The sequence below is a fragment of the Ambystoma mexicanum genome, chromosome 2q, assembly GCF_040938575.1.
Source record: "Ambystoma mexicanum isolate Mex_15411 chromosome 2q, UKY_AmexF1_1, whole genome shotgun sequence".
Classification (NCBI taxonomy): Eukaryota; Metazoa; Chordata; class Amphibia; order Caudata; family Ambystomatidae; genus Ambystoma; species Ambystoma mexicanum.
The window spans coordinates 1,316,516,352-1,316,532,158 of record NC_090924.1 but is presented as its reverse complement, the minus strand read 5'-3'; the positions used below and the strand labels follow the sequence as shown (position 1 = coordinate 1,316,532,158).

The window sequence follows — 15,807 nt, the reverse complement described above, 5'->3', positions numbered from 1 at the left end:
AATTCGTTATCTCCAGCTTCACTGCTTCGGAAAAAACATTTCTCGGCAGAGGGCGCTGTGCTCGAGGTCGTGGCGTTGATTGTCCCTCGACGGACTCCGTACTCTGTCAACGTCACCAATGGTATAAATAGCTTGAGCTGCGTCCGTTGCTTCAGTTCAGTTTTTCCGATCGCTTCGCTATCGAGAACGGCATGCTTCTATTTTCTGTGAAGAAAATGTCGTCATCTTCCACTCCTTCAACACCCACGACGGGGTTCAAGAAGTGTGTAGATTGTGGATCTAAAATGTCGATCACCGATCCCCACCGGATTTGTCTCTGGTGTCTCGGTTCCAGTCACCGAACCGATGACTGTGGGTCCTGTCAATCCATGACCGATAAAGCTCTTCGTGAGAGGAGAGGTAAACTGTCGGTGGGGATGGAAGCCTCTAAGAAGGCTATGTCAAAAAGACATAAGAAAGTGACTAATTTGAAGGAATCGGATCGCCATAGGCACTCAAGGAGATCTTGATCTAGGAGTAGATCGAGACACTCTTCGTCATCATCTAAAAAAATTAAGAGGAGACATAGATCTCCCTCATCATCATCTTCTTCTTCAAAGTCGACAAAAGAAATTTGATGTCCGACTAAATCGGATTTTCCCAGTAAGTGGGAAGAATTCCGCAAAAAGATGATGGAGCTTTTCGAGAACGCGGCCCCGACCCCCTCGAAAGACCCTCGAAAAAGCCATACCCCTAAAGTCGCTCCATTGGACGACAAAGGGAAGTCCCAGACTACCATGGCAAAGACCGGTAGCGTCGAGGAATCTAAAAGAACTCGAGTCGGCATAAATCCGTCGAAGACTCTTCGAGAGTCAAGCACTTCTCCAGTGCCATGCAAAACACACAAGACGTCAAAGACTTCGACGACTTCGGCGACGCCCTCAGGGTCGATAATTTCAACTCCAAAACCAAAAACATCCTCGACGCCAGTATCGAAGTCGTCTTCGAAGTCGACAATTTCGAAGGATTTATTAATTCCTTCGCCGCGGATAGTAGAGGAAGAAAGGAGATTCACTCCATTGCCCAGATCAGACTTTTTCAAGTCTATGTCAGCAATTTATGAAGAATCTGCTCCAGAAGAGGACAAGGTTACTCCTCTTAGAGTTTCTTATGGTACAAGACAAGTTCCTGAGGAACTTATTGATCAGGAATCTAGAATGAGAGACCTGAGTGATACTCTACATTCTGCCAGTGGAATTGACACATCCCCAGAATTAGAGTTCGCCAGACCTGATCCTGCAGAGCATGCAGATGCTGGGTACAGGGGTCTTATTACCAGGGTAATTGAGTATATGGGTTGGGGTAATACTTCACCCATTTTTGAACAAGATGACATGACGGATATAATCGTCAAGGGAACTTAGAAAGATCCTGTTCTCCCTTTCCACAAGGCCCTTCAAAAGACTGTGGAGAAAAACTGGGAGAAACCAGAGAGTATTTGTGCAGTAGATAGCACTTTTCCCAAAAAATATAGACCAGCTGGAACGGATCTTGAATATTTGAATAAACATCCGACTCCAGAGAGTTTAGTCATTCAGGCAGCATCCACTTCAAAACAAACTGCTTATCCAACTATCCCTCCAGATAGAGAGGATAAAAAAGTTGATGCCTGGGCACGTAAAGTTTTCACATCAGGCAGTATGGCACTTAAGTCGGCAAATGTCACCTGTACCCTAGCCAGGTTTACCCATACCCTGTGGGACTGTATTTCGGCGGCGGCTTATCATATTCCGGAAGGCGAGGAAAGGGAATGCTTCCTGAATATAGTTAAAGACGGGAAGGAGGCAATGGGGGAATGTCTCCAATCTGGACTAGATACTGCTGATAATATCAGCAGATCCATGGCTGCAAGGGTTGTGCTAAGCAGATTTGTATGGTTGAGGAAGTCGGTGTTTGCACCAGACGTGCAAGCTAGACTCCTCAACATGCCCTTTGATGGCTCGAGGCTCTTTGGCAGAAAGGTTGATGAAAGCCTAGAAAAACTTCAGACCTCGAAAGCGGCAGCTAAATCACTTAGCGCCCCTTTGCGCAGCCTCTAAAACCCTATTCCGGCTCATCTTCCTGGAGGGCTCATTCTGTCCGATACTACTCCTCTTTTGGAAGAGGGAGAGAACAGGCTTCTCAAAGGGGCAAAAGAAACTTCCCTCGTGGAGCATGAGGAAGAGGTGAAAATCAGCCTCAGGAGCGGCATCTGTACCCTCAGCCACTCCTGCAGCCGCCTCCAAATCCCTCTGAGACCTTGTTGCACAAAACACCAGTGGGAAGCAGGATCTCTCAGCATCAGAAGGAATGGCGGGGCATTACCTCAGATGCTTGGGCACTGGAAACAGTAGCCAAAGGTTACTGCCTCCCCTTCCGAAAAAGGCCTCAGAATCATCCACCGGGAGCCAACTCTGCCAGAATTCCGGATCCGCTCCTGTTGCAGGAAATTTTAACCCTGCTAGAGAAAGGTGCCATAGAACTGGTACCTGTAGCGGAGAGGAACAGTGGTTGGTACTCCCCATATTTTCTCATCCCAAAAAAGGACAGAGGACTGAGACCCATCTTGGACTTGAGAAAATTGAACAAGTTCCTCAGGAAGGACAAGTTCAAGATGGTGACTCTTTCTCAGATCCTTCAGACTCTCCAACTCCAAGATTGGTTGGTATCATTGGACCTTCAGGATGCTTACTTTCATGTGCCAATTCAACCAAAGCACAGAAAGTACCTGAGGTTCGCGATTGGCAATTCTCATTATCAATTTCGAGTTCTGCCATTTGGGTTGACCTCCGACCCAAGGGTTTTCACCAAACTGTTTGCGGTTGTGGCAGCAAGTCTCAGGAGAGGGGGCATTCACATCTACCCCTACCTGGACGATTGGTTGATCAGAGCAAGTTCTCCAGAACAAGCTCAGGAACATCTTTCGATCACCTGCCACTTCCTCCACAAATTGGGCTTCTCCCTCAATTTCAAGAAGTCCCACATGATACCATCCCAGAAGCTCCAGTTTATCGGAGCAGTCTTGGACACTTCCTCGGGAAAAGCCTCGCCTCCCGAGGTGAGAGCTCTCCACATCCAGCAGATGGTAACAAAATTCCAGAATGCCCAATGTCTACCGGCCTTCGATTTTCTCAGGTTGCTTGGCCTCATGGCATCCTGCATTTTACAAGTACCAGAGGCCAGGTTGAGAATGAAATTCCTTCAATGGGCACTCAGAACTCATTGGTCCCAGTTCTCAGGGAATATGTCGGATCTTCTGCAAGTCCCGAGCGCAGTTGCTCAGGATCTTCTATGGTGGGCTTGCAACGACAACATTCTCAAGGGAGAGTCTTTTTGGCAACCATGGCCAGAGATAACAGTAGTGACGGACGCCTCACTCACGGGGTGGGGAGCACACACCAACGATCTGACAATCAGCGGTCGTTGGTCTCCATCGGAGTCCAAACTACACATCAACCTTTTGGAGCTGAGGGCAATCAGACTAGCTCTGAAGGCCTTTCTGCCCTCTGTACAGGTAAAGAATGTCCTGATAATGACGGACAACAAGTTGGCCATGTACTACCTCAACAAAAGAGGAGGAGTAGGGTCACTACCACTGAGCAGAGAGGCAATGCAGCTATGGTTCTGGGCAATACGAGAAGGAATCTCTCTATCAGCAATTCACCTAGCCGGAGAGAAGAACACGGCGGCAGACGCTCTGAGCAGGCAGAGCACGGTCTCTCACGAGTGGGAGATAGCTCAGGAAGTCCTTCTGGAGATCTTCGCCCTTTGGGGAACCCCTCAAGTGTATCTGTTCGCCACTGCGATCAACCGGAAGTGCGATCAGTACTGCTCAAGGGAATTTCCTCAAAGAGGAGCTCTGGGAGACGCATTCGTAGTGGAGTGGAAGTTTCCACTGCTGTACGCATTTCCCCCAGTCCCCGTGATTCCTCAAGTAATCAGGAGGTTGAGAAAGTTCAGGAAAACCATGATCCTAATTGCCCCGGATTGGGCCAGGAGGACGTGGTACCCGGACCTTCTGGACATGTCCATCTGCCCTCCAATACATCTTCCGCAAAGAGAGGATCTTCTCTCGCAAGAGGAAGGTCGGGTTCTCCATCCAGAGGTCAAGACACTCAACCTTCACGCATGGTTTCTGAGAGGTTGAGATACAAGGATTGGGATCTTCCGGATGACGTAATGGAAATCTTGCTTTCAGCCAGAAGACCAGCAACAAAATCTTTGTACCGATGTCGCTGGAACAGGTTTAGTAACTGGTGCAAAGACAAGGATGTGGACCCTTTTCAGTGTGGCACCCCAATGGTGCTTTCTTTTCTGTTACATCTAGCTAATCTTGGGCTCCAGATAGGAACAATCAAAGGATACTTTGCCGCGCTGTCCATTTTCAAGCGCTCCTCGGAAGAGGTTTCATATTTCAAATTACCGTTAATCATTCAATTCTTAAAAGGGCTTACTAATGTATACCCTCCAGTACCTTTTCATGTACCAACTTGGGATTTAAATTTAGTACTAAAATTATTGACCTGCATACCTTTTGAGCCTCTGCATTCATGTCCATTGAGGCTTTTAACTGTAAACTGTCCTTCTTGTGGCCCTATCATCAGCCCGCAGGGTTAGTGAACTTCAGGCTCTCTCATGCAAACCACCATATACTATTTTTTATAAGGATAAGGTAGTCCTTAAAGTTAAACCTTTGTTCTTACCAAAAGTAGTCTCGGACTTCCATTTGTCACAAAAAATAGTACTACCAACTTTTTATCCTCCTCCTCATCTGGGCAAGGAAGAGGAGAGATTACACAGACTAGATCCCAAGAGGGCTCTTAGTTTTTACATCTCAAGGATGGCTAAATTGAGACAAGATGACCAACTATTCGTGGGTTATACTGGTCATAAATTAGGCTTATCTTTAACAAAACAGACCATTTCCCGCTGGATCATATTAGCCATAGTTGAATACTACAGATTAGCGGGAAAAGAACCACCAGATGGGCTTTGTGCCCATTCTACAAGGGGAATGGCTACATCTGCGGCTCTAAAGAGGGGAGTCCCGGCAGCAGATATTTGTGTAGCTGCAACCTGGAAAACAATGCATACTTTTGTTAAACATTATTGTTTGGATACTGCCTCCTCTAATGAGGGTTTATTTGCCAAGGCCGTTCTGCATTCTGTCCACGAAAACTGAAATTCGTACTCCCGCCTCCAAAATTGCTACTGCTATGGGAGCCTATCACAAGATGAGGAATACGTGGGAGGACACAATCCATTCGAAGAACAAGTTACTTAACTGTAACGTTCTTTCGACTGGATGTTCTTCCCACGTATTCCTCATCGACCCTCCCATCCTACCCCACAGTACAGTTTACGTTTTCTTACAATTTCCTCTCATCAGTCATGAGGCACGCCTGGGTGTTCCTCGTAAAGTTTCGTCGAAAAAACAGAACTGAAGCAACGGACGCGGCTCGAACTATTTATACTATTGGTGACGTCGACAGAGTACGGAGTCCGTCGAGGGACAAACAACGCCACGACCTCGAGCACAGCGCCCTCTGCCGAGAATTTCTTTTTCCGAAGTAGCGAAGCTGGAGATAACGAATTATCACAAGATGAGGAATACGTGGGAGGAACATCCAGTCGAAAGAACGTTACAGTTGGTAAGTAACTTGTTCTTCTGCACAATCTCGGGGTTCATTAAGGTTCGAATCTTATCTTGAAGTTCACTCAGAGTCAATGTGGTGGTGAGTCCCAGTAGTTTATCACTTGTGATGATGGCAACAGGGTCCAGGGTACTGTTCGTTTTCTCTTCAACACCCATACATACGAGACAAGGCACCGGCCTTCCCATCCCGAACTCCCGGTCGGTATGTTATTACGTAATCGTATTCTGCGAAGAATAGAGCCCAGCGCAACTGTTGTGACGATTGGGCTTTTGCTAACTTTAGGTATTGAAGGTTTTGGTGATCTGTGATTACTGTGATGGTATGTCTGGCACCTTATAGATACTGCTGCCATGCTTTGAAGGCTGATTTTATTGCCAACAATTATTTGTCTGTAATTGCTTAGTTAAGTTCTGGTGGTGAGAATTTACGTGACCAAAAGGCCACAGGGTGAAATTGGCCTGTCTCTGGATCTCTTTGAGAGAGAACTGCTCCCATAGCTACACTGGAAGCATCAGTTCCCACTACATAAGGGAGATCAGGCCGAGGATGTCACAAAATTGGTGCGGAGGTGAATCTTTTCTTGAGTTCTTGAAAGGCCTGTTGCGACTTTTCAGTCCATTGGAATTTTTTGTTGTTTTTTCTCAGTAACGATGTGATTGGGTGGACTATCCGTGAGAAATCTGGAATAAATCGACGATAAAAATTCGCAAACCGAGCATGCTTTGAGTTCCTTTGAGTGAAGAAGGTGACGGCCAATTAAGGATGGCATCTACTTTGTGTAAATCCATCTTGACTCCTTTCGGCGAGAGAACAAAACCGAGGAACTCAACTTCGGTGACATGGAAGGAGCATTTCTCGAGCTTAGCGTACAGTTTGTGCTGGCGAATGTTTGCAAGGACTGAGCGAACATGTTCCACATGATCTCTTTCAGAGGGGGAATACACAAGGATGTTGTCAATATAGACCAGGGCACAGACATCGATTAATTCCCGCAATACATCATTCATGAAGTATTGGAATGCTGCGGAAGCGTTGCACAGCTCGAAAGGCATTACCTGATATTCGTACAGGCCGTACTTGGTGCGAAATGTAGTTTTCCATTCATCCCCTTTCTTAACACGTACAAGGTGGTCTGCTCCTCTGAGGTCTAGTTTGGTGTAGATTTGGGCATCCTTAACTTGGTCCAACAGTTCCAGGATAAGGGGCAAAGGGTAGCTTTTTTTACTGTGATTTGATTAAGTGTGCGGTAATCGATGCAAGTCCTCAAATCTCCTTCCTTCTTGGGTACGAAGAACAAGTGAGAGGCTGCCGTGACTTTGACGGGTGGATAAACCCATTAGCCAGGTATAGATCCAGATAGGACTTCAAGTGGAGATTTTCGGTTTCCGTAAGTGCATACATTCGACCACAAGGAACATGTGCGCCAGGTATCAGGTCGATATGACAGTCATAGGGCCTATGTGGCGGTAATGTGTTAGCCCGTTCCTTCTGAAAAACATCTTGATAATCCTGATATTCTTTTGGTAAGGTGTCCATTGGTTCCGCGATCCCCAATGCTATTCCTTGAACAGATTTCAGGTTTGTCTGTGATATAGATTTCGGGTAGCAAGCGTGGCCGCATTCGTCAGAAACGGTCAGTCTCTTTGCACTCCAGTCTATGTGGGGATTGTGAGTTACTAACCATGGCATCCCTAAGATCAACAGGAACTGATGAGCTTTGATGAGGTCAAACGTGATTGCTTCTTGATGTCCATCCTGACACAGAAGGGTTAATTCTGTTGTGCATTGGGTTACTGGTCCCAAAGCTATTTCTGTGCCGTCAACAGTAGTTACCTTTTCAGTTGTTGGTTTTGTGCATAAGGGAAGTCCCATTTCTGTTGCCAGATCTCGATCTATGTAATTACCAAATGCTCCGCTATCTACATATGCCTCTATGGCATGCATCCCTGATGGTTGTAGGTGATTGATCAAGGTTACTGGTAGGGCGAAATGTGATGTATGTGACTCATCCTTCTCGCTCGACAAGCGGACCTCTACGCTTGCCGGGCCTGGTAGTTTTCCGATTCCTTTCCATCATCTTCTTTCTCTGTAGCGCCTACCACCTTCTTTGGAGGTTTCACTGGGCTTTCTTTGAGGTAGTGACCCGATTTACCGCAGTATAGGCATTACTGTAGCTGTCTCCTCTTGTCTCGTTCAACCTTGGTTAAAGGGGGTTGCACTCCTCCAATCTGCATGGGTTCTGTGGTATTTTCTAATGGACGTTGAACATGATCTTTTGAACGTACGTACATGGCATGATTTTTTAGTCTACTTCGGTCTGTTCTTCGATCCTATAGTCTGTGCTCCAATTGAACTACCAGGTTGATAAACTCTGCACATTCTTTAGGTGGGTCTACCACTTGAGCAAGGACATCCTTCAGGTCTCCTCGTAGGCCCGATGAAACAACGTGGTTCTTTTATCTTCTGGCCACCCCGCTTCTACAACAAGTCTATTAAAGGTGTCAATATAAGTCAGCAAATCTTGATTCCCTTGGTGGAGGTACAGGAGTTCGTTATCAATATCTTGTCCATTCAAGTGTCCAGCAAATAACTTTTCCATCTACTGTTGAAAACCCCTGAAGTTCTGCAGTAATGGGTCATCCTGGCTCACTAAAGGTACCGACCAGTCTGCAGCACTTTCACTCAAATATGATAACACGAAGGCCACCCTTGCCTGGTCGTTTGGGAAAGCCCCAGGCCTACAAAGAAAATGGAGGTGGCACTGGTTCATGAATGTTGCGTACCTTCTGGGGTCTCCATTAAACCGTTCTGGCGGTGCCAGGGGTACTGCTCCCGGCAACGTTATCTGTACTGGATTGACTGATGATGGTGTAGCGACGGATGGGGCGAATCCGGGCAATGGAGCCCTCCTCACCTGTGTCTGTAGTAGCTGTTTGCTTAGTTCATCAGTACGGTCTTTTGTGACTATTAACTCTCGTGTTAAGGCATTGGTTTCCTGCTGGTCTGCGTGTACCTCAGCGCGTAATTGTCCCAAAAGCTGGGCTAACTGATCAGATTCAGATGTCTCCATGACGCCCAGCTGGATAAGGTTTAAAGGCTTTGTGTTCTGTTACGCCCACCTGATATCCCCTGGGGCATCTGGAAGGCTCTGAGATCTGAAACCATGGATGTGTAGTTGCCCAGTGCTGAATAATGAATCTGCAATAACAGAAGGGAGGATTTGTGATAACTGTCTCTAATGGGTGAATCTCCCATCTCCCTCTGAACATTCCCTTTCCCACTGGGTTCTTTTCTCACCTTAGTTATTTGTAGGGTTTGCTATCTGTCCTGCGTTTCTTGTGCAGGGGCGCTTGACGTTTGTTGGCAAGCTGCTCGAGTTGCTTCACTGGTGCAGTACACCTTCCTTGGGCCCAGGCCTGCAGTGACCCCGGAACTGCTGGTAGGCAGGTAGATTTGTTAATTGTAAGTCTTTGTTCTTTTTATGGTGGGAATTTGTTAATGTCTTTATCTCCTTCTTTTCAGGTGCAAAGGTCTTGATGCTGGCATGCCGGATGGAGAGGCACGTTTCTAGGTAAGAGAAAGCACAGCGCCTTTATTGTCTTTTAAGCTAACCTGTGTTTTCTTCTTCTTCTCCTCACAGGCCGCTGTGGTGCTGCAAGTGGATGCGAGTACGATGAAAAACAGGCCCCTGGAATCCGTTAAGGTAAGTACAGCGCTGTGCAGTTGTTTAATATTGAAAGCGAACCTAAATATGTCTCTTTTCCTTTGCAGATGTTGCTGTGGTGCTCCGGATGGAAGCGTGGCATAGCGCGATGGAATTCAGGTAAGACTGATGAAATTCGATGTTTTGGAAGGACGCGTTCTAATATTATTTTTCACTTTCTTGTTATTGCAGCTCGCAATGTTCGAACAGCAGCTGTGGTAGCGGTTCGCCGGAAGTCCTTAAGCTAGTACTCACAGGTAGGTGATGTTTCTTCTTCTCTCGGTTTCCACAGATTGCAGCCAAGTTGAGATGCTGAGTGCTGGATGTTGTTTTCTCAGGTAAAACAGAATAATCTTGTTCTTGTTCTTGCAGGATTACATGAAGATGCTGATGACCAGGAGCTGGACACGGTGAGCGTCATGCTGCTGGTTGCAGAATTACACGAAGCGTGTTCTGCAGTCAGGGTGTGGTTTATATAGCCCAGGTAAAGTAGTACCAGGGAAAGTAGTTCCCGGCATGCCACATACAAAACACTAGACCGCATGGCTTGGTTCTTAGAACTTGGCTGTGTGGGTGCTTCCATGTTGGATTTAAAGGCCCATGTACATAAATGGGACCTAGTTTGAACAGCCCTTCCTTCCTACATATGAGCCTGTAGCCAAAGGTGCCAGGACTGGCATCGGGAGCCCTTTTGCAGTGGTTTTAAGGCCCTCAGGGTTCTGGTGGGAGCCTGCTTGTGGCACAACTTGTGCCCCCTCTCAGTGGTAATGACAGGAGGACCCTTTTAAAGATCGATTGAGACTCACAGTACCCTTGGGGAAAACAAGTGCTTTTCAGTCTAGTTTGGCGAAACGTAAATGATGTAAGGTCTTGAGAGTCGTTATGCAACGGGATTGAGAAAAACGCATTTTTCGAGTGCATCACTGTAAAATATAGTGCTTCTGCTGGGATACTGCATAATATTGTCGCTGGATTAGGAACTCAAGGAAACTCTGCCTCTACAATCTGGTTAATTGTCTCATGTCTTGTATGAATCTCCACGACCCCCCTTTTGATTTCTTGATAGGATACACTGCAGTATTACACAGTAACTCTGTTGTCACTAAAATACCTTGTTCCATCAGGGCTGAAATATTTTATTTATTTATTTATTTACATTTATATAGCGCACAAGCAGCCCAGGGGCATTGAGGCGCTGTTACTTGCAATGAACTTAGTTACATGGTACAGGTAAGATAGCGGATGTTGACACATTGTAAATGTTGCAGGATGACGTACTGTTGTTACAAGTATTGCTTTTGATCATATGATACAGTATACATGGGGTAATCGTGCTAGTATGTCTAGCTTTAAGTGAACAGGGTAGTCTTCAGCGTTTTGCGGAAGGTGGTGAGGGAGGCCTCTCCACGGATAGTGTGTGGTAGGGCATTCCAGTGCGAGGGCGCAAGGTAAGGGAAGCTGGATCCGCCCGCTTTTGCTTTTTTTACTAGAGGCACTGAGAGCATGTTGGTGTAGGGTGATCTGGTTGGCCTGGTGGAGGAGACAGGGTGTATCCTTTGTGAGAGGTATGCAGGCGCAGTGAGGTGGATGCACTTGTGGGTCAATGTCAGGGCTTTGAATAATATCCTTTCTTTTATTGGGAGCCAGTGGGCTAGTTTTCTGGCCTCAGAGATGTGTTCTCTTTTTGCAATACCTTGGGCTGCCCGGAGCGCGTTGTTCTGTATTACTTGTAGTCTCTCTAGGTTTTTTTTAGAGGTTCCTAGAAAGAGTACGTTACAGTAGTCTAGCCTAGAGCCGGTGATGGCTCTGGCTATGTTAGTGCAGTTCTCTTTGGAGAGAAATGGTCTGACTGCATTGACGAGTTTGGCATGATATGCCGCTGCAGAGGCAATTGCATTGATTTGTCTGTCCATGGATAGGCTAGAATCCAGATAAACTCCCAGGGTTTTGACAGATTCGGAGACTGGAATTTTAATGGAATCAATGGTGAAGTGACTGAATTGGGGATCTAGATTCTTTAGGGTGTCGGGAGAGCCTACCAGAAGGAGTTCCGTCTTGTCAGAGTTGAGGCATAGACCGTTGTCTGCCATCCAGGCTTGGATGGTATTGTAGTCTTGAAAATACCCTCATCTGCCTCTCGAGACATTGGGTACTGTCTTGCTCAAGGTAAAATCGCTTTCGGCTTCAACTTTATCTTGACCTCCCCCAACCCCTTCAATAGGCCTACACCATAGTGGCCTGTAGTCCATAAAGAGTTTTGTACTTTTTCCAAGTCTTCATCAAAAAATGCTGGACGCTGCCGCACTATTACCATTCAATATGGGATCTCTCTTTTCTCTATTCTGATCCAATATGTAATACTCATCTCAAATATTACTTCATCATCTGATGGATCATCTCTAAACATGTCTTCGTCAGTGACGTCAGTCAGTCTATACCTTTCCCCAATGGCAATCACTGTTCTCACTGTTCTCAATGGCCTGCCCGCGTCATCTGTTCCTTCGAGCATGGCCATTTCCCCTCGCACTATGGCTGCATTTAACTCTAGGGGAATAGTCTGTCCCCCCTCTTCGTCCATTGGTATCTGTGGCCTGAACAAGAATTCATCAGGTATTCTCATATTCTTTTGCACTAAGCCAGGTAGCCATGTCAACAAAATGCATACCCCATAAAGAAAGACTTCTGGTTCCAGTGCCATTCCTCGCAGAGCCATTTGCCCTGTAAATGCCTATATAAATTTGACTACATTCATAAAATCTATCCCTGGAGTAGAGCACACCATGCGTTCATCAGTAAAAGAAATCGTCATATTAAGCTTCGTCATTAAATCTCACCCTAGAATGTTAAGTGGTGTCTGCCGTGAATACTACAATGGAACAGACATGTCACAATCTCCTATAGAGACTGGTAATTCATCAATAAAAGGAACTCGACTGCTAGCTCCACAGAATCCTTGAGTATTCATGGCAATTCCCGACATTGGGTATATTCCCTCTTGCGCCCCAGCGTCTACTAAAAAAGAAAAAGATTAGCTTCCTAGCGTCACATCAACCCTTGGTTCCTCTTATCGTATCTGGTGTCACTGATAGTACTGAACACATCAAGTCGCCCTGTGAGCTGTCCTATTGTGGATGCATACATATCCCCGTACCTGTGACAGGACTTCCTACCACCCCCTACTCTAGGTGCCAATAACTGTCCCGTGTTTGCATTCTGCTGTATCTGAATGGGTGCATGCTGTGACTGCCCTTGTGGGAGATTCAATGGTGCTTGCTGTGGCTGCCATGCCTGTTGCACTTGCAGCGCTTATGCCTGATACACTGTCTGATCTTGGGCAAACCTGTCCCTAGTTTGTGAGCTATATGCTGGAGGATAAGCTGTCCCTCTCTTGAGAGGTTCCAATTCTGTGCATACCCTTGGCTTACACAAATGCTTGCAATGTGCCCTGTCATCCCATATGTCAAACATACAGGAGGAACTCTTCTGATTTGTCCCCCTTGGTTAAATCTTCCTTCCATGTTCTGATTATCATTCTGCATATTCTGAAAACTGCCTTAGTTGTTCGGAAAACCACCTGTTCTTCTATACCCTATTCCTCGGCCTCGTGGTACAAATCCATTCCCTCCTTGATCCATTTGGCATTGATTATTCGCCTGCAATATACCCACTGCTTGCTGTATTCCCAATCCTTCTCCGCTTGTCAATACTGCCCCTTCTATGGCATACTTTGACAATTTCTTCTGAACTAACTTGGCTTTCTCAAGTTTTCTGGCATCTTCTCTCTTCCTATTTTTCTCCTGTAACAGCCAACAGTGATGCACTATGGTCAACTGTGTTTCAGCCCATGGCTCCGCTTCCATTACCACTAATTTCTTGAGCTGTCTCTGTACACTGTTCCTGAAAACTTTGAATATAAGCAAACTGATCTTCATCAGCTTTCAGCTTACGTGCCATAATTGCACCCATTTCTGACATGTCAGGATACTGCACTCTAGCGCTCTCAGACATCTGCTCTACAATTGTTGAATGGCGCTCCATCGTGCACTGTGTTCTGTGTCGTGACACTTGAATAACCTGCTCTTGTCCAAATGTCTTCAGCCCTTTCCTTAAGAATGGCTGCTAGGAGACCCTTAATGTCCCCTATTGCTAAAGTATTTCCCCCTGTCATTTTCTTTAGCTCATAGATACATTTTCCCGCACATGCTGTTCAACTGGGAAGTTTACAGCTCAAGTTATTGTTATCCATTTGTGGCCAGGGAATATACTGGAGTCTGGTCCCTCCTTTCTCCAATAAGGGGCACTGCATAAATCCCAACCCGCAATCGGCTCCCATCGTCTGCCTATCCATAGTGGGGACAATATTTCCTGATCGCCTTCTGCCTGGCAATGACCTCAGCCTGCTCACATATGGCTGTGACTCTCCTTTTTTGCTGTGTGATCTTTAGGAAGCTCTGGATTCACCATGAGATCTGGCAACTATCTTTAGGCTGCTCTACAGACCATCTCACTTCCTTGTCTGTCTGCAGACATCCCTCGGGACCGCATGCACCTCCTCCCTCTTGTCCTCAGAAGGTTTCTCTCTCTTTGCCTGACATATCTAGCCCCCAGCTAGTATGGCTCTCATCCCCTTTTCCCAGATCTAAAGTCAGCCTCATAGATAGCAAGGTCTGGAATGTGACTCTTCCCCCGTATGTAGCTCGCTTCCAAGAACAGAAGCACTGTGTTCTGTTCAACAACTGAAAGATGCCTCCGCACTTGCAAATTGCATATTGTTACTAGAATAGATATTTGAAGGTGTCATAATTGTTGGAAGTGTCCATCATCACACCGAGTTCAAAGAAACCCAATAAAGGGGGGTATTAAACATGTCATAGCTGATTGTATGATATGCATTTTGTATATATGTAACTGATGTATGTAATTCACTCTCTTGCGCCCCTCGAGGTCTAGAGATACACGTCGCGGGCGTGAGACCGAGTTGGCCAACTGAGACTATTTGCTTTGCAATAAACCCTAGCTTTGGGAATACAACCTTGTGTCTAGCGTATCTATCGTGTGTGGTGACTCGCCTTGTTTCCATAGAGGCCCCTTTCAATATGGACATGTGATCACATAGAACACATAGTCCAAATTGCAATTGCTAAACTCCTTCTGGGTCAATTTTCTGTCCAACCCTATATCATTTTATGTCAATTTACCAACTCCACGTGAGCCACAGGGATGGTGTCCTGTCACTGGGGGTAAACCCCAAGCTTGAGTAAGTGTCTCCACCAGTTGGTTTCGTTCACGTGTCAATTTTATGTTGATTATTTTATTAATCGAAGTACTTTTCTTGTATGAAAAAATTGGTCTACTAACCTCATGTCCATATTTGTGGAAGACTTTCCAGTTTTACACATAATGTTCTTGATTTTGAGTCTCAAGTCTGGCTATGTCATAACACAGACTAATTGCTTTCAGGTTTGGTTTTTCTGTCTGGGTTCCCGTAGCGACTCGCTATGATTGTTAAAGGCTCTTTTAGCAGACCGTTTGATCAGTTTCTTGGGATAACTCCTTGTTTGTAATTTGTCTGAGAGGAAAGCCGCCCCCAATTCAAATGACTCCTGTGTGCTACCTTTTCCTTTAAGTCTGAGGAATTCGCCTAATGGCAAATTATCCCTCAAATGCTTGACATGATGACTCTTTTAGTCGAGCAACAAATTCTTGTCAGTCTTTTTATAAAACGGTTTTAATCAGAAGTCTCCCTCATTGATAATAAAGGGTAATATCTACGAAATTCAATTGGCTGGCACTGAAGTTGTAGGTGATCTTGAGATGTCTATTCTTTTGATTCAACCACTCTAAAAAATTATTTGCTTCTTCTGTTGTGCCTTCCCAGATGACTATAATGTCACCAATGTAGCTCTTTCACATCTTGATGTGTTGACTAAATGGGTATAACTCTGAAAAGATGGAGCCTTTCTCAATATGATCCACATAGAGATTCGCCAAACTAGGTGCCATCATCGCACCGATGACCTTGTTTGTTTGTTTATTTATTTATAGAGCGCATCTAACCCAAAGGTATCTGGGCGCTTTTGCTTATGCAATTCACAGTATGTTACATATGTACAAAATACAGTTGGCAGTTGACTTGTGTTATAATCAAGGAACATCCCTGACAGCCACAATACTTACAGAGATCAGTAAGGTAACAGGAGAAAAAAGAAAACGACGTACGCCTGGTGTTACAAATCCAGGCGTTGAACCAGACGTAGCAGGTGAGATAAGCTGGAGGGAGTTTGATAGCTTTAGTTTTGCTGGTCAAAGAGCCAGGTTTTTAGATTGTTTCTGAAAGACCAGAATGAAGGTTCAGCTCTTAGTACAGTCGGCAGAGAGTTCCAGAGCTTAGCTGCTAGTACTGGGAAACTAAACCCACCTGCTTTTTTT

The 15,807-nt window shown here is 45.7% G+C and overlaps 1 protein-coding gene across 1 annotated transcript in view; it reads left to right on the top strand.

Moving 5' to 3' along the window:
- NEK10 (NIMA related kinase 10) overlaps positions 1 to 15,807 on the top strand; it is a 2,768,076-nt gene that overhangs the window by 2,699,788 nt on the left and 52,481 nt on the right. The window lies entirely within an intron of this gene.